At 40.5% G+C, this 19,215-nt stretch overlaps 1 long non-coding RNA gene across 1 annotated transcript; it reads right to left on the bottom strand.

Moving 5' to 3' along the window:
- Nucleotides 1-373: 373 nt before the first annotated feature.
- On the bottom strand, nucleotides 374-942 carry LOC141020395 (uncharacterized). The gene is made up of 2 exons (XR_012180836.1): nucleotides 672-942; nucleotides 374-571 (listed from the first exon to the last, which is right to left on the bottom strand). It is a non-coding gene; the product is annotated as an uncharacterized lncRNA (long non-coding RNA).
- Between the last annotated feature and the right edge of the window lie 18,273 nt (nucleotides 943-19,215).

Here is a 19,215-nt window from a genome sequence, read left to right as displayed (position 1 = left end):
GATTCCTTCTGAAGTACTGAGGTAGTTCAGAATGATTTCATTAAGTCACTCTGGATTTAGTTATAGCATACACACATTCCAGTTATCCTCAATGTAAAACATCAGAAAGAGGATCGTAATTAAGAGCGGTCATATGACCAAGTTGACACCAATGGCATCCATTTGAAAGGCCTGGAAAAGGCTAATAAGCAGATCTTGATGAGTTTCTTGTTAAATATACAGCTGCAGTCAAATGTTTACATACACAAAGAACATGTATATCATGGCAGGCAGGAACAGGCAACGCTAAACCAAGAACAAAAAAACTATAAAAATACAAATGTTATGCTCGGTTGGTGGAGTGTAGACCCAAAAGCGGACAATGAGGCTGGAAGTAGATTATAAAAAGGTAATTTATTGATTTCACAACGGTTTAGTAAGTGAAGGTGTTGAGCGTCCCAGGCGGAGTCCCCACTCACGATGGCGCTGGTGGTAGCGTGGCGAGTTGAGACTCAGGTGAGCACAGAGTCAGGCCGCTGGTGGAGTGCGGAGAGCTAGCGCCAGAAACACGAAGTCGGCGTGCTGGTGAACACTGGTCATAGAGAGAACATGTGAAAGTGTTAGATTTCTAAGAGAGCAAAACGAAACAACTAGAAGTCATAGAAAACGACGATCTAACTGGAGCCATGTACCACATCGAATTGATGAAATTATCTGGCAGCAGGCTGCGTGGAGAGCAGGGCTTTATCAGCAGGCGCTGACTGCCAACCTGCTGCAGGTGAGCGTGTGACAGCAGCTCTGTATTGGGAAGCTCCGCCCGGCCTCTCAATGCACCTCTGCAAGCACAACAGAAAAAGAACCCACACCAAGCACCAAAATATCCACCACAGAATATGACAGAACATAAAATAAAAGTACAAACCAAAGCTCTTGAAATGCAGGCAGGAATAGAAGGACACAGGACTAAACAGGATTGAGACGCATGACAACAGATCAATCAAACTGACAGGGAGAGGGGAAGTAAAGGACCTAAATACACAGGGGGTGATTAACTGATGAGACACAGGTGAACAGAAAGAGGGTGAGAAGACAAAGGGAGGTAATGAAAATGAAAAGCAAAACATGACACATGACAGAACTGAACCACCAACTCGAATCATGACAAGATGACAACTGAGAATTTCTTATCTCAGTTCTTATTATCAGCTGATGTGACTGAGCTGAACATCAGCCTTCCAAAATACCAGATCTTTCACTTGGTGGAGTAACTTACAGCCCTCTTTACCACTTTGGTACTGGTAGGCTTCAGTGCTCTTGTAATGTTTCATATTGGCACCATCTACTCTAAGGGGCAGCACAGAATAAATGGATATTCCTGTCAGTTGTTTCTGGCCCCTTTCTCATGTCATCCTCCCAGTCGCTAGTAGCAACCATTAAAGGTTGCACTACATTTACACCATTGGACCATTAGGAGAAGTATTGGTTTTATCTGTTCCTTGCTCCCATAACAAATAAAATTTGTGCTACATACCCATCTGCTTAAGCTTGAAATACATGAAAACCATGCAACATAAAAGCAGGGCTGCCAAGTTTCACCAAAGGTTTGGAGTGAGACTTTGAAGCAAGGGAATTTCAGTCGCTGGCAAAAGAAATGGGGCCGTTTGAAGCCAGATTTACAGGAATATCTCATCTTAAATTAACATTAGGATTAGACTTTTATCAATATTTGCTCAGTTTCTCACTCACCTCCATGCCAGCTGCTGCCTCTGTAACAATCAGGCAAGGAGTGAGTGAACTGGAGGAGCTCTGGCTTGATTGCAGATGAGCTGCAGCTGAGAGTCCAGGTGAGGTGAGTCAGGTGACGAGGTGGGTGTGGCTGGCTGGCAGGTAGGAGCAGCCTCTCTGTCTTTACTCTGAGTATACCAGTGAACATGCAAGAAATATTGTCAGTAAATTAGTGACTAGAAAGATGTTCATACACAGTCTACATTAAGAACACTCACACAAAATGCATTAAAGCTATTTACCACATTGTCCATATTATAATTTTCATTATCATTATCAATAAAATATTGAGGATAACTTATTTGTCCTGAACCATTTCTTAATATATTCCATATTCCTTTAACATTATTTTTAATATCATCTAATGTTGATGAATTCTTCAGTATTTTTTTGGTTATTTGGATTCAACAGATCAACATTGAAATCCCTACAGATGAAAAAGTACAAGTAAAAACATTTCCTCCACCCAGTCCCTGAAAGATTCAATACTAGACCCTGGTGCCCTATATGTACACAACTAATTATTATATTTCTGTTTTTCTCTATGCAGATTTCAGTTGTTATACTCTCTAATAAGTTGTACACCACAGTTGTCGTACATTCTAACACTATATAATTCAGGTTTTTGTCTACATCCATAGCCACTCCTCCTCCACTCTTTCTTTTTCTATTTATATAACTGAATTCATATCCGTCTAATCAAAAGTTTCTTCCTTTATCAGAGTTGATCCAAGCTTCAGATATGATATGATATGACAGTCCTTGATGTTGTTGAAGTTTGCATACAGGCTTCTGCAGTTGAAGTTGATTACTGATAATCTGTTAACTGTCTTAATGATTTGATTATACTGTTCCTCTGTGTAGTAGCAGCTATTATTATTTATGTTACAGAAGAAATTATTTTCCGGATCGATATTATTTCCCATGGACTGTAAATTGTGGTGACTATTTACAATGCATTTTATTAATCCAGAAAAATAACATAATTCATATCAAAATTAGATGGTTACCTACTGTTTGACCTTCCACTTCAGCTGAAAGGCGGTCATTACCCGCCCTACTCTGCCTCTGATTGGTTGGTACTTGTTGCCTTTCATTGGGTTGGTTAGAGTTGGGCATGAGGAGTGATGATTGGTTAGGGTTAATATCTGGGTAAGCCAATCAGAGGCAGAATAGGGCCCTAAGTACAGCAAGCAGCAAGTGAGGAAATATATTAGAGGGGAAAGAAATAAAAAGGGGCAATTTATGATTCTCAATGTGTGACATAGGAGGATTAGCATGTGACTGTGTGAAGAAGCTCAATTGCATCTTGAGTCACATGGTCAATGTGTGAGACTTGGCAGCTCTGATAAAAGCCTGATAACGACCCATTCATTTGAATCAGGTGTGTTGGGGCAAGGAAACATCTGAAACATGCAGGGCATGAAACAGATAAACATACCGAACATACATACAAAAGATTACAGCATTTGTCATCTGAAAGAGGGAGAGAGTGGGATAACACAAGTTACATTACGACTGTCATGAGCCTAAATTAAGAATACAATATTCCATCGTCATAAACCACGTTGTCACAAAAATGCACCTGAATATTCCCGGCCGACTATGCACGTTCCTGTTTTGCACAGCAAATTTCATTGTACAACTGTGTGCAACAACAATAAAGGCATTCTATGCCTTCACTTCTATTCTTCTATTCTCTAGTTTGACGTCAACCTGAATTTCAAAATGCAACATGTTTGTGTTTGGACAATGTACCGGCATACAGTGTTAGAACTGAAGAAGCCTCTTGGGTGAAGTCTGAAACATGTCCAGTTGGCTATGATACAGCACTTAGAAACCTGAATTTATGTTACTTTTGTCAGCCTAGTGTTTATAAGAGAGGAGAAAGTCAGCAAGGCTTGGTAGTGTGACAATAACTATGTTTGTACCAAAAGCCAAATTCTAGTAGACGTCTCTTGTATTTATTCCTCAGCTAAAGTCTAATCTAATGAGTATATTTTTAGATGCGGTTCAAGAGTCATCACATAGCTTTGACATTGCTCTGTCAGAGCAGAACAGCCTCTCTCGGGCGCACTGAGCAGAATGCAGATGCCCTTTCTCTCACTTATTTCTATTCCCCTGTGAATCTGACCTGAAAAGGTTAGGCCACTATTCCGTAAAAGTCAAGCCGCCGCTCAGCGTTGTAGTTTTCTTTAAAAAATGACATTTGGCTTGACATGTTTTTTTCTTTACTCTCGCAGTTTATATACAGTACTAGCATTTCTATACTGTTTCTGTGTGTCAGTGGGGTTGATACAAATATAAAACTGAGTTTTTCCTTCACTCTGATCGAGAAACCTTGTTGTTAACCGCAGAACGGTTTGTGACATATTCTGTGTGTGGGAGATTTTCTCTTTAATTAGCTGTCACATCATCGTGTTTAAAGTAAAGTTATAACAGCAACAACTGTTCAGTGTAATATGGACTGCATGGCTTATAATAATTCATAGAGGCAAAAAAAGGCCACAGAGTTAGGTATAATTGGTTTCACTTTTGTCTGTTTACTAGATGTGAAAGCTTATTTTGTGTTTGTTATTTGTGTTTGTTTTGTGAGGGCCTTATTCAGGATTAAATTGCTCTCTATAAAGTACTGCAAATGAAAACTGTTAACAACAGTTCTGTAGATCTAAGTATCCAAGTAAAAACTAATGTTTAATACAACTTGGGTTGATATTATTTCTGTTAGTTCTGAACATTGCACTCACCAAAGTAAATGCTCAAATCAAAGATGGCCAAAGCTTTTAAAATGATACACAAATTATGAATGCAAAGCAAACTTTAGTGACTAAATAAACTCAAGACACAAGTAGGTGCAAATAGATGCTAATGAGCCCTAAAATTCACAGTTATGCTGAGGCTTTATTATTCTACTTCTTTTTATACCAAGATGATTTGAGAGAGAAAGATGTGAGGAAACTAATTGGAGTTTCTGATGACTTCCATCAGAATAGGGTGACCAGATGTCCCCGTTTTCCAGAGACAATCTTCATTTTTTGGTGGCCTGTACCCAGCTTGAGCTGTCCCCATTTCTAACTATGTGTCAAAAACAGACTGCAAAGTGAAATAATTTTTAAAACACTGAAAGGGGCTTTCAACTGGTTATTAAACCAGTTAAAGTCTCAATCTAATACTGGTGCCTCTATTTGACCTTAAGCAAACAAGACCATCAGTGAGAAGACTGACTTTTACCTATATACAGTACATAGTACAGGACAGTAGTATATGTGCATTTTAAATTCCTGGCACTGGGTTGGATTCTTTCTTATCTGGGTAGGATGAGTGAAAATTAAAACTTTTTTGTGACGGTAAAGGAAATAAGAACCTTTTTTGTCGTATAGGTTGGAGATGTTGTGAATTTTTCAATGCTGCTAGCACCACAAACACAATCCCATTGACCTCTACTGTAACAGCAGCAGCAGCAGAAGACATTTTGACTCTTCATAGAAAGCATGGGTGTTACCAATGACATCAACAATGGCTCTGTTCTATTCTATTGTCCCAGTAAGGTCTGACAGTGTGACAGGTACCAGAGCTCTGAAACTGAATTAGCTAAAAAGGAATTCAGCCCTCATTGACTTTATTAATTACACTCGTGCTTTACTACTGTCACATGTCAAAATGTCTGCAGGTGAAGAGGCCTATTTGGTGGCCACAGATCTTTGAAGACGCATGTCTCAAAACCTCTGCAAATGAAACCAAAACTGTGAGAGAAAAATACCTTAAGGGATACAAGTAAATATATTTCTTTATGATTTAGGGTGAACTGACTCTTTAAATGCAGTGTTGGTTAAGTTACTTCCTAAATGTACTTATTACTATCATTAGAAAGTAATGTACTATCATTCAAGACAAAAAAATCATTTGTCTTCTGTTCTGCTTCCAGCTGCATTTAGAAAACAACTGGAAAAGTGGCCTCTCACTGCAGAACTGCGCTCTGTCTGACTGGGCCCTAAAACCGCCTGTGAGGTGGGAGGTGGGACCACAACGCATGGAAATAGCTTGGCTCCCCTGCAACCCAACTTCCCATCAATACACCACTGGAAAGGGAAAATCATTTGCTACCATCGTGATTGATATGTTGATAGCCATTAACAGCTGCTTCTGTCATGGCGGTGAAGATACATGAAAGAGCCAGTTGGCCTTCCAAACTGGGAGTGCTTGCTATACTCCAGTGGCTGCCCTGTTGTGCAATTAAATAAAAAACGGTGGGGACACTGTCATGTTGTAGCAACATAATGAAAACAGTCATACCCAACTACATTGAGCAGGAATAATAGAAAATATATCTTCTGTCAAAAGAAATTGTGTTTTTGATTGACAAATGAAGTTGGCAGTGAGCGATGGACTTCATTGGACAATATTCAACTTGGTTTAAAAATATATAACTTGGTTTAATTTGATGAAAGAAAGAAGAGGTTTTTGTGGTGATATTCACTGTAGAAGTGCAGCTAACTGGGAGCTAAAAGCACTGGCATCGCTGACTGGAGACACAAAGAGTGTTGCTGGCTTTGACCTGTGTGAGCTGAACAGTCAGACTGATGGCCTTAAAGAGGACGGGGCTACAGCGAAGCGTTTCAGACAGAGGGTTGATACAATCTTGCAACATTGGACAGTATAATGGAAATGTCGTCTTGTTTCTCAGACAGTAAAGCATGTTAACCTATTCTAGTAGATAGTTGTAAAAATATTAACCTGAAAATGAGCATATCTCCCCTTTTAGTTTCCTTAAGAAAAACACCTGTGTCTGAGATTTGTTTACCAAAGTGTGGATATGTGATGTCAGGTTCCCTGTTTCCCCTTTCCACCTATATGGAACAGGTGTTATTCCAGTAATTTTTGTTTTGTTTTTTACAGTTTTGGGCATTTCAACCGAGGATTCACAGAGTGCAGCTTTTGCACACCTTAAGATCGACAGGTGCGTAGGAGAAGACTGAAGGGGGACAAAATCAGGAAAAAGACTCCCGCACACTGTCCACTTCACTTGCAATTAAGTTTAATGACAACGACGTTTCGGTACTTAGACCTTCATCAGGTTATCTTACAAGACAATGGGGGAGGCAGCTCTAAGTAGGGTTGTGGACTCACGTGGACCAATCAGGCTACACTGCAGACAGACATCCCTCAAAATCCCATCAAACACACCTGGGCCAATAAATCTATGCCACTGAATGGAAATCATTTTTTTTTAAAAAAACATCATAACAGGAAAAGTTCATATATCAATCAATGCGTGTATGTTCACAATAGAAATAGTATAACAGTATAAATGTGATACAAAAGCAGGTTAGAGCTTAATGTGTCTTCAAGAGCCTGTCCTTGAACAAAAAGGACACACAATTAGACTAATATATATATATATATATATATATATATATATATATATATATATATATATATATATATATATATATATATATATATATATATTTATATATATATACAACCATATGATGAAGAATTACTTATGGGGAAAAAAATGAAAGAAATAAATCTCATCAAAGATTACAGAACAGGCCACCTCATGATGTCACATTGAGGATTTAGTCATCCAGACCACTAGGAAGCATGGTCTAATATTTCAAAGGGTACATCTTAACAATAAATTTCACAAACAACAGGACTTTCCTCATACAGATGGGATTTTGAAGGATGTCTGTCTACAGTCCACAACCCTACTTAAGACAGCCTCCCCCATTGTATTGTAAGATAACCTGATGAAGGTCTAAGTACCGAAACGTCATTGTCATTAAACTTCATTGCAAGTGAAGTGGACAGTGTGCGGGAGTCTTTTTCCTGAGCATTTCAAACAAAAGTAAATTGATTCAGAAGTCGAGCCGAGAGGAAGCTGAAAGGCTGGTTCCCAGCTGGAACCAAAAAATAGAAAATTTTCCTTGGACTGAATTGCAAACAGAAGTAGGAGTGTCACATTCTACAGGCCGTTGTGCATTGTGCAGCACAGATGGGATCACACCAACTGCATGTCAGGTAGTGTGTGTATGGTGCAAAGGAAGAGCTGACATGAGAGGAGTGAGTTTGGTGAAACAGGTGAACTGCAGGCTTACCAAGTTTAATATGTACAACCCTTCTAGCAAACAAGCCCTTCTGGCACATTATCGGTGTATTGTTGTATAGGTAGCACTTCATTATTAGACCTTGTGTTATAAAATACTTCATAAATTAACTTTGTACTGTGAACATTTTGTCTGTCAGAACAATTATTATATCTACAGAGATTTTTAGACATACAATTGAAGGACTTTAATTGTCATTGGTCCAGAAAGTGATTTGATTCTATGAAATCTCTCCCTCACATCGGCTGATTCTAAGAAGCTTTTTGAACACAGGCCATGGTAGCAACATCTATTCAGCCAGCCAGTTTGCTGACAATGGCTGGTACTTCATCCTTAAAAGGGGCCACAAAAGGCAGTCATTAGAAACTGGAGGATGGGGAGAAGAAAGGCTGCTTTTTTTAAGTTGTGGTGTCTTTTTTTTAAACATTGCTGTGGACATGAATAAGGTGCATACATTTGTCTGTGTGGGGGAGTGTTTGTGTTTGTGCAGGTTAGCTGTTTCTCTCAGTGTGTGTCTGTGGGGGTACATGGTGCAGTGTGTGTGTGAGCGCGCTGAATTACATCTGATGCGTAGGTGTGTCCTCTGAGACAACAAGCAGTTCTTCAGGGGGAGCTTGAAGGCAGGAGACTTGTAGTACCACCTGCTGTCATTTGGGGGAGCAGTTGCTCTACAGCTGCTGGATCTGCTGCTCCTGGATCTGCTTGTTATTCAGCTCTCTAACACAATCCAAAGAACCTTGCTCTGAAATAGATGTGCTTTAGTTCCGTCAACCGCTGTAATACAATCACTTACCTAAGAGATGTTACCGATATCCATCTATGCAGTGGATAGGGGGCTGATTTTGCAGCCAACATAAAACATCCCATAGTCGCTGTTGCTATAGTGATCCTCCACAACTCGAGTCGGACCCCTGCATGCTCGCAGAGCACACTTTATCAAGGTGGATGGATTTGCAAACAACAAAACGGATGATGTGGATGTAAAAGGGCGAGTATGTCACAGCTGGTAGAGGGAAGGTTGGGGGTTATCGGGGGGGAAGGCTGCTGCTGCATCGTTCTCATGATCGTGTAAAAGAGGTCATCCGTCTTTTTTTGTTTTCTGCCTCTATTTTCAGCCTTTCCCTCCATGCCGATCATGGTAGTTATCACACAGGGATTATACAGCAGCTTGATCCATTATTCATGACTCAGCAAAAGTAATAACACTTCCTCCTAGGGCAAAGCAACCAGTTCCTCTTTTTAGGGTGTTTATATTCCCAGAGGTCTCCATTAGGAGTTATGAACCATAATGTACTGTTAAGTGTAAAGGTGGGAGCTCTGTATGCCTTGATAAAGCGTTCACCGCTGGTCTGGAGTGGTGAGCATTCTGGTTAGCAATCAGTTCAGGCACAACTCACCACTGCCAGAGTGCCTATTTGTTGTGCACTGTGGTGTGAAACAAGCTTTTACACCTTCAGCAGTGATGCCCTTCTCCATTTTAAATGTCCCCCAGGAATTTTATTAGGGAAAGAAGGAATCTCAGGACACTCAGTTTGACCCTCAAAAAGGTTTCTTATCAGATAAGACTGATTTGTCGGGGTGCTGCAGTGTTTTTGACTGCATATTTATTGAAAGAGATATTAACTCTTTCTACCCTGGTAATGTTACAGGGATCTGACTTCAGCTCTGGTTTGGAAACTGTGTAACCATCTGGAGGTTAAGAGGCTTATCAACATGGGCAGGGATGGTCTAATTAATTAATAGTAATTATAACTGCTATTGGTTCCCTTTACTTGATTGTTCATTTATTTAATTCTTTGTAAGTACATCAAGTTTATCGAAGCGTAATACTAATAGCTGTATTGTCTCTTTAACCTGCATTGATGAGTATGGAATTATGCTATCAACATTATTAAAATTCTGGGGTCAATTCTCCTTTAAAGGTGCAATGCAGGGGGCGGGTTCATATATAGTGATGTGGGGATCGCAGTTTTCTGCAGGATGATCTGAGGATCAGGACGCCTGGTCATAAAAATCAACATTGTGATTAATGACGGATGGGGTGCAGGTTGGTTAAATAATAATACAGAGACAAATATTGATGACATTACATGTAGCGATCCCCCAGCAGCAGAAACATTAAATGCGTCCTCTGTGTGCATTTAAGCACGAGGCACAGCGGCTTAACTCCATTGATTATTTAAATCTATCGACAAGGAATGGTCAGAATCTAACATTAATTATTGTTCTTCTGCACATCAAAAAGGTTCAGGTTCATGAAGTAGTCATCCTCCTGATGATTCCTGAGCTCCATCAGAGCTACAGTATCTACAAATATTTATTTGAGAAACTGAATTCTGTGTCCTCTGGAGAGTTTCCTCTGTCCTCTATCTATAAGTACAGCTTTAACTTTTACTGTTTAAATATGCCACAATATCTGTTGCAGTGACATAACTGCATGCTCGGAAACATTTAAAATAGAAATGGAGCAGAGGACTTGGTTAGCCTGCTTGCTTTTCGTAGTTGTAAATAGGCCTTTTGGGTATGGTAGTAATCCACAGAAAGAAGGGGCACAACAGCAAAGTGAGAGAGAGAGGAGATGGAGAACGCTGTAAACCTCAGCTGTTTCTATGTGACTGCCCTGTTGATTTTGATGGTTGTTGTGAATTGTCTGATTAAACTTTGACTGATTTAAATGATCTTTGGTTAGTTTGTGGTTAAGGTTAAAATTAAGTTCTTAAGGTTGGGGGACCTTCAATATCATGGTTGCTATAATAACCACATGATTAAACTTTGTCAATGTTAAAGAAACCAAGTTGGAAATGGTAAAGGAACTAGTTCTCTGTCACTTCTGTGTCAATTTACAGTAAAAACATCACTCGACTTTCTTCTTTGCTGCCATCATAATTAGTACGGCTGCTGGAGGGCTTTGACAATGAACGTAAACTGTTTTAGGGCATGTGCTTAAATGACTTGGGAGAACAGTCTAGAACACGCATATGAGTGACGCTGCAGACAATGGGTGAAGAGGTACAGTCAAGCTTACATGTGTTGCAGCTAAGGCCTGCATCTGGTCATGTGAAAATGACACCTAAGGCATTCAGGTTATGGCCTGTTAGCTGGTACGGCCATAAGGCTTAGTAACCAGGTCCCTGAGACCTAACACAAATCATTTTATCGATACTGCCTGTGCCATGACGATACCAGAAGGGCACTTGGAGAGCACAGACCTCCGCCAAGGCCAATAGTCCACTCCAATATGCAAATCTGCAAGTGCAACCACTATATATGCCTTGGCACTATATATGATGTATGGCATTTAATCCACCAAGGCCAGAAGCGCTATCTCGCATGGTTAGTAAAAGTTATGTATCCCCTGTGTCATTCGGATCTGCTCCAAACTTCAACTGGTTCTTCCTTGAAAAAGAAACAAACAAATTAAATGGAAAACATAACCTCCTTGGCAGAGGCAATAATTAATGTATAGGCCAATAAACAACAGATGAAGAGCACTATTTGTGAAGAAAGTTACATAAAGCCATTTGTGTCTCCAGAGGGAGCTGTGTGAATGTGTGATAAATGTCCTCAGGTGGTCACTTACTTTCCAGACCTCCATAGCTCGCTCCTCATCTCTGCTTCAGGCTAGAAGCTTGAGTTACATTACCCTCTGCTAGCATAACACCCCAGAATCTCTGAACTGCCAGTTGGCAGTCAAGTTGCATTGTGGGTGAAGAACTAAAGGAGATTGTGGAAAAAAAAACAACTTTTTTTCCTTCATTTTCATCATCGATTTTTTACTCTGTAAACTCATGTAGATTTTATTTTTTTATAGCATTCTATTTTATGGACTTTATGGACAATAAATAAATTAATAAGTAAAAACTTTGTTGGTTTGCAAGCCGTGTTGTTAACCTACATTAACCTGTTACGACCGAGCGGAGCCCAGTTGGGCTATTTTTTGAGCATCTATGGTAACATATAGGTGAAATATATAGTTTGGTACCTGAGAAATTTTAAATGGCACAAATGGTGCCAAAATGTGCCAAAATCAGCCAAAAGGGCACATTTGTAGATTCTGCCTCAGTATTCTGTACTAAAACCTCTCTAATATTGTTCTGATTCACTTTATCAGCATACAAGTTGGCAGAGGAAATGTTCAGATGTATTGCTATGGTTTGTTCGAGATTTGGAGCTGCAACTGCATCATTCCTCAGGAAGATTCATTCTAACATTGTATTTCAAAAGAAAAATCTTCAATATATGTTGTGTGCCAACTTAATTCACTCGGACCCAGTGACAATTATACTTACACTTACACATCTGAACAAATATTTCAAGTGTTTACGATACCTTTATTATGATTATTCAAATAGACCTTGTAGTTGCAGTGATACACTCTGTTAATTATTGAGCAGAGAACCTGCGTCTTCATGCAGGCCAACCACAGGACCAATTAGAAACAGGAGATGTTATGCATCACAGCAGCGGCTGGAGAAATGTGGGTGAAGGTGATGAGTAATACTACTGCTTCTGTCAGCAGCTCCCATCCCCGAGCTCTTGAGTGATGCTTTTAAAGACAGCTCCCAGGTGTTGATGCGCAGGACAGGGAGAGAGCAGGATATAGCTGGAAAACAGCAGCGAGCTCAGCAGCTCTCTCTGGATAAACATGGCTCTGAAAACACACACCTCTGCTGATGTTCTTGGAACGAGAAAGCGGAGGTATGAGCTGCATCCTGGTGTGAGGTGTGGAGAGACTGAAGGTGGCCTCCATCTTTCTACCTCCGGCTAAAAGCCAGTCTACGGGCATAATGAGCCACATTAACAGCGACTGCAGATAAAACAGACAGCAGAGGAGAATTTAAGATTCTTATCTCTTTGAGACGGTCCGGTTGAAGTGTTGAGCTGCCGATCTGTGGCGATACAAAATAAAGCCCCAGGCTTTTGTGAGAGGTGTGTGTCTATGTGTGCGTGTGTGTGAGGGCAGTCTCTTATCATTTCTAATGAAGTTAGATCATCTCTGCAGACAGTGCTGATCATGAGAGCCTTGATCCAACAGCTCTGATTATCACTGAAATAAAGATGGCATACCAAAGTGGACTTCCTTCCATATGGGCCAAGCGCCTAAAATAGTTAATACTGTACATTTTATTTAAAGGTACCCTGAGGTGTTTTTGACCACTTGTACTGGTATGAAGCAATGTCTGAACATTAGAAAGCACATGCACATGGATGTCTTGATACGTATTCTTACCAGTCGTTTCACACTATTCCACTGATTTACGCCAAGCAGTAATGCCAAGTTCAGACCAAATGTGATGAGAGTTATTTGTATGACTAGATTACATACAAAGTCAAGCGTGCAGTTGCGTGAGTTGAAAATATTGAACTCAAGCGGAATTTTCACGTGACGCTGCCTATCGCCGTTGATGTTCACAGTGACGTCGTGACGTTCACGCCGCTTATGTCGGGACATTGAACATGAACAACAACGGAGGAGAGGATAATCATCACTAATCATGACCGTTTGCGGACAGCTAGAGCTGTATGATAACACATCTACTTGTACCGAGACAGGACAAATAAGAAGCTGCCGTGGCGGGAAGTGAGCGAGAAAGTCAGACTACCTGGTAAGTTTTGGAAATATATCTCAGCACAGCATAGCTCTTATCGATCCAAACTCCATTCAGGGAACAAGCATTTTAAAAGTTGTTTGCTAGTCGTCTAGCTGACAGACCTGACGAAGCATGAGTTCAGGCTTTTTACGAGACGGCATTATGATGTTGTTATTTTGGAATCCTTACCAATTACCAAGTTTTGAGCTCATACCAATGTGGTACGATGGATTAATTCAGTCTACTTGCTGGTCACATTTACTATTTATTGATTTTAAAACACCAATTAAGAAGCTGCCACTCACAGATGGACAGGCGGTCAGCCTCAGGTAGTGCTGGAAGCTGCAGTCATCCAGACGCTTATGTAATACTCTGATAAATATCAGTGGTATTTATTTCATTATTTCCATGGGAATAAGTTAAGTATAAAATGCCAGTTCATGGTGAAGTTAAAATCTACATAAATAACTATTTCTATAAACGAGGTATTAAAATGTATAAATAATTAATGTTTAAAATGAGTAACTTTAAAAACATCATTTCATGAGATGTGTGTGCCTTTAAAAGAAGTTAAAAGTGATTCTATTACGTTACATTATGTGCGTGAGTTCATGCGTGAGGTCATGACCTGAATGTTTACACTTCCGGGAAGAGACTCGAGCGAGGAAGAAGAAGGAGCAACGTGTTAATGGCGTAGAGCGGAGACTTCGGGACTGTGTGTGTCGCCAGTGTGGAGTTTTATGAGTGAGTGACTGTGAACTTTAGTTGAGCGACGTGTTTGGAGTGTGTTCAGTCCGACTCTCCACCACTGCTTGTGTTTTGTGAACACGAAGACGAGTTCGGTTCTGTTAGCTAGCGGGAGCTAGGCTAACACCACGGGCCTCGCTGAGGGGAAACGCCGTCTGCACGGACGGGAGGAGCTTCGGTGAGTCGTCTCGGGAGAGAGTCGTCGACGGAGGTCGCTTCGCTGCTGCCGAGGGACACAGAGGACGTTTCGCTGCTGCCGTGGGAGACGGAGGTTCGCCGCTGCGAGCTGCTGCGAGCGGAGACGGTCGTTACCGCAACGAGCGAGCGATTCATCAGCTGCGGCCTGGTCTGGCTGACTTCACAGACACACGGGAGTACAGGTATCAAAAGGTTTCCATCATGAGCTCCAACTAAGCGCGCCAACGAAAGTAGAAAAGAGTGCACTCAAAATAAAATTAGACAGTTTGAGAAAAGATAAAAACTCTAAAACCCCGGGGTTCTATTTTTTTATTTTCTATATCTCTCTTCCAAAGAGAAATGTTTGGATGTGTGTTTTCCCTGCATCATTAATACATTTCCTGAAACTGAGATTATTGTGTTTGGTTTTATTAAATTGTGTTTCATTATTGAAGTATTAAGATACATACAGGTCAAGTGTATTCCCTACAGTCTCCAACGTTATTTAAGAGTGAGAATCATACATTACCCTAGACTGTATACTATTTGAGATGTGACTTTTACCATAATACATTTGATAAGCGTTAAAGCTTCACCTTCATAACATAAGGTGGGTTTTAATACACGAGCCGGTGGTAAAAGGGTTACACTTAAATTCACCAAGCTGGGTGCCGCACGTTCGTGGTTAGCGCGTGAGTAGATGCGATTAAAAATTAACCCCATGATCAAACTCGAGTAATGTGATTCGAATATTCGCTGTGTTACAGTCGACATTGCGGAGTTCTTGTGCTACCTGAGAACTGAACACAAACTTCTTCACCAAGATGGCACAGCAGAGGATACACGTTCTGTGACAGCGTAAGTTCAACCTACAAAAGTCAGTGATGGTGCACTTCTACACAGCCAGCACTGAGTCGTCCTCATCTGCTCCATCAATCCTTCAGTAGTCTGAAGCAGCAGGAAAGATTCTAGCTGACCCCTTCCACTGCTGGATAAACTTTTTTGAAACACTGCCCACAGCTGTGGACCTAAACCTTATTGAAACGGATAGATTTTAGATAGATAAAGTTTGATTTTTTCCCCTATTTTGTAGTAATGCATCTTTACTATTTTAGTTATTGTTATTTTTATTTTTTTCCCTTTGTATCTACCATGTTTATTGTCTTGCACTAAAATAACAAGGCAAATTCCTTCTATTTGAAAAAACCCTCTTGGCACCAGGTTCTGATAATACAGGCACCAATTATGTTGCCAAACAAATTTGTAGTATACAAATATATTTTCTATCAGACATGGTTAGCTGTGATTGTCTTAAAAAACAAATCAATATAAATTACTTGGTCAAGAATATTAACTAATGAAAGTTGGACAATTGCTACAACTAGTTTCGATGTTTGATCCGGTTTTGGAGAAACGTTTATCTTTTCAGTGAGCATGGAATGCAAAAAAAAAGCTCAACATTTCCATGAGTTTCTTGTCTGAAGTTGAGTGAGGAATTCCTCCCTTTTCTGCTCTACATGTGTGTGACAGAGGACAGACACCATGGCAGTCTGCGGGAATAAAATGTCTCCAAGCTCTGGTCAAGTGCCTGAATATACATTACCCATTAACCTTATTAATTTATCTCCACACTAACTTCATATACTGCCTGACTGGTCAACAAGGTCACAGTCAGCAGCATATGGTTCAACTGTGCGCTCCATAATGACACATTAACTACTGTGGTCACAGTTTTAATCAGCTGTGGGCTGTGAAGATATTATACAATTATGTATGGATTGGGCTTCTGACCAGATCTGGAGTTAATAATTGCGATGCCTAATGCTGTCATTAGCAGAGCGCTTCACACCCACACATGATCTGTATGCACACAGTCACGTTATTGAGTTGGAGAAAAGGTGACACCGCATGCTAATTAGCAAGGGGAATGTGCTCTTTAACTATTATTGATGTTTTAGTAATCGTTAGTGTGCTTTGATTTTGGCCCTTGTCAAAAAATGCTGCCGAGGAAGTTTTGCCTTCCCTCCCGTTGAACACGGACAAATCCTGTTGAGCGATGAGGGAAACTCTAATTTATGCAAACTACACAAATGGCCTCCTCTAATTACCGTAATTTCAACAGTCAACGGACTTCTATTTGCCATCACATCATTTTTTGCTCATTGTTACACTAACAAGTCTGTGAACAGAGAGACAGAGTGTGATATTCCAGCAGCAGAAGACAAGTGCGACGCTCGTGTTTTCCCCTTCAGGGATTGTATCCCTGGTGTATCATGCAAATAGCAGACATAAAGAAAAACTGACAGTGAGGAATCACAGGGCGGTGTGAATAGAAGGCCTACAGGGCCTTCTACATATCAATAATGAGGGATGAGCTGCAACTCTCACATGTTCAGGCTCCATCTCAGGGGGATTCATTCAGAGGGTGGATGCCGATGCCCTCAGCAGGCCTCGCACAAAGCCTCAGGTTTCATATGTGATACCAGGGCTTAGAATCCACTATGTTTCTCTCCCCTCCTGACATCTGACAGAAGCTGACACACAGTACAGACCGATAAAATGAACAAAAATGTATGGGCCAAGGATTTTCCTTGTATGTTAAGGATTACAGAGTGCATATGAAGGAGGTAAGAGCATATGAATTGAACTTTTTTCTGCCTTTGTTATGGGTGATATGATTCTCTATTTGTGTATGTATTTTTGTTTCCCATGCACTGGTGAGCTGTCCAAGGTGTACACAGCTTCTCATCCAATCCCAGTGAGCAAAAACAAGTCAACGTCTTCGTCAATGTTGAAAAGATGTTCAGACTGAATGCTTTTGTGATATCTTTTTTAGATGTCTTTCAGCTTTCATTATTGAAGTGACATCCTTACAGGGCTCAAAATTAAAGTTTTTAAAATGTAATTGTAGACATCTTTTCAACCTCACTTACAGACGTCTAAAGAACTTATTTTTATTCAAAATTAAAGTTTTCATGATGGCCAAATTTTACCTCATGCTGCAATAGCTACAGGGTGGATTCAAAGCCCGGCTTCCAGGATAAATGGCTGGGTGGATTGACAGTATTATGTCTCCGGAATATGACTGATTACAGGTGCCGGCTGAGGTTGTTGGATGGTCATACAGTGGACTTTTCCTCAGGAGGATGGGGTTTGCCTCCTGTTTGTGACCAAGAGTCAAGAGGGATTTGTCTTGAATTTATGTTATGTATGTAGTTAACGTACGTAACTGATGTCACTTACGCGAGTAATGTTACATTCCTTACGTTTCCTTGTCCCCCTTTCTCCGCTCTACTAGCCCACACGTACAAACACCTACGCTCATCCACACACACCTCTGGTGAACAGATCACATGGCGTTAACTCTGTCTCCAAGCCATTGTTCACCCAGACCTGTGTATTAGTATCACACACACCAGAGTTCAGCTCTGTCAAAAACCAATGTGTTAGGTCGGCAGGCGCCATTTCGCCATTATTTTGTTCACAGTCACCTCCACTGACAAGCCCTGGCGTGACATATCCAGGTCCGGCACATGGCGTTAGCTCCCATTAGATCATGTCCGCCATCTTGAGCTCTCGCGTGACATGATCTTCTCAAGATCATCACTCTGCCACACGCACGCACGCACATACGCGCGCGCGCACACACACACACACACACACACACACACCACATGCTTGTTTGCTTGTTGCTTGAGTTGCTTTAGTGTTTAGTTTCATAGTCACTGTAGTTTCAGTTGGCTACTTATTAATAGAAGTATTATTATTTATTCATCAATTTTGCTTGTGATAAATAAGTTATATTATCATGTGTATTGTGGTAACAGCAGTCACGGTCAGTGCTCAGATCAATTCCCTTCACTGTTCCTTTCATTTTAAATATTTTACAAATATTTGGTTGGTTTGGTTTGGTTTGGTTATTGGTCCCTGATTCCAGGGTGGTGCCCCGTGATTATTCATTTATATTTACAATTGTATTATTATTATTATTAATAATAATTACTGTGGGTATTATTAATTGCTAATAACCAAACCTGTTCTACCATTGTAACCAACAGGAGTGAGAATGTGTTTCACATACTATATTATAAAAGATTCATTTTATGTTCTACATTATATTTATATTAAATCTCTGTATTAACACGGACATACACTAAGTGCTATTACTTATTCCTATATGTTAGTCTGGTGCTATAAATGGGTTCCTGTTATAAAGAAGTGTGAACAAAGTTAATCCACTTTTGATTTTGTGGGACTGAGCAGTCAGACACTACCATCATACCCTGAACCTCCCCTGTAGCATGTGACAGAGGGATGGCACATCTATGGTCAGCTCTTCAGTTCCATTGTGCGGGACCATTAGTTTAGTCAACATAAGGTCAGTATGCTACAACAACAGCATTTGCCATTATAAGCCACAGCAAAAAACCTAAGCTCATTAATGTTTCACAGAGATAATACACAAATTGTGGCTTGTATGCACAAATTGGCTTTGAATTGGGCTTATTTCTCCCATCCAGAACCTTTGCTGTCTCAACCCCAATGGGAAATTCTGTAACCACTGGCAGTCTCTCCCTCCATGTCGCTCTACTGACACTGAAAGCCAGACCTGACATATGACATGCTGTGCTGAAATAGAAAAACAGGGATTGTTTGTGTAAGTATGATGGCATCAGTGTCTGGGCTTGACAGACATAATGCTTTTTTTCTGCAGGAAACAGAGCAGGCAGAGTGAACTTGTCACAGGGATCAGATGCTGCTGTGATGGCAGCACAGGTCCGTAGACATGGAGCACATAGACATGGAGCCCATTCTGTTTTTGC

The sequence above is a fragment of the Pagrus major genome, chromosome 24 (genome assembly GCF_040436345.1).
Source record: "Pagrus major chromosome 24, Pma_NU_1.0".
Taxonomy (NCBI): Eukaryota; Metazoa; Chordata; class Actinopteri; order Spariformes; family Sparidae; genus Pagrus; species Pagrus major.
The sequence above is the reverse complement of the archived record's forward strand: the minus strand, read 5'-3'. Positions and strand labels throughout refer to the sequence as shown.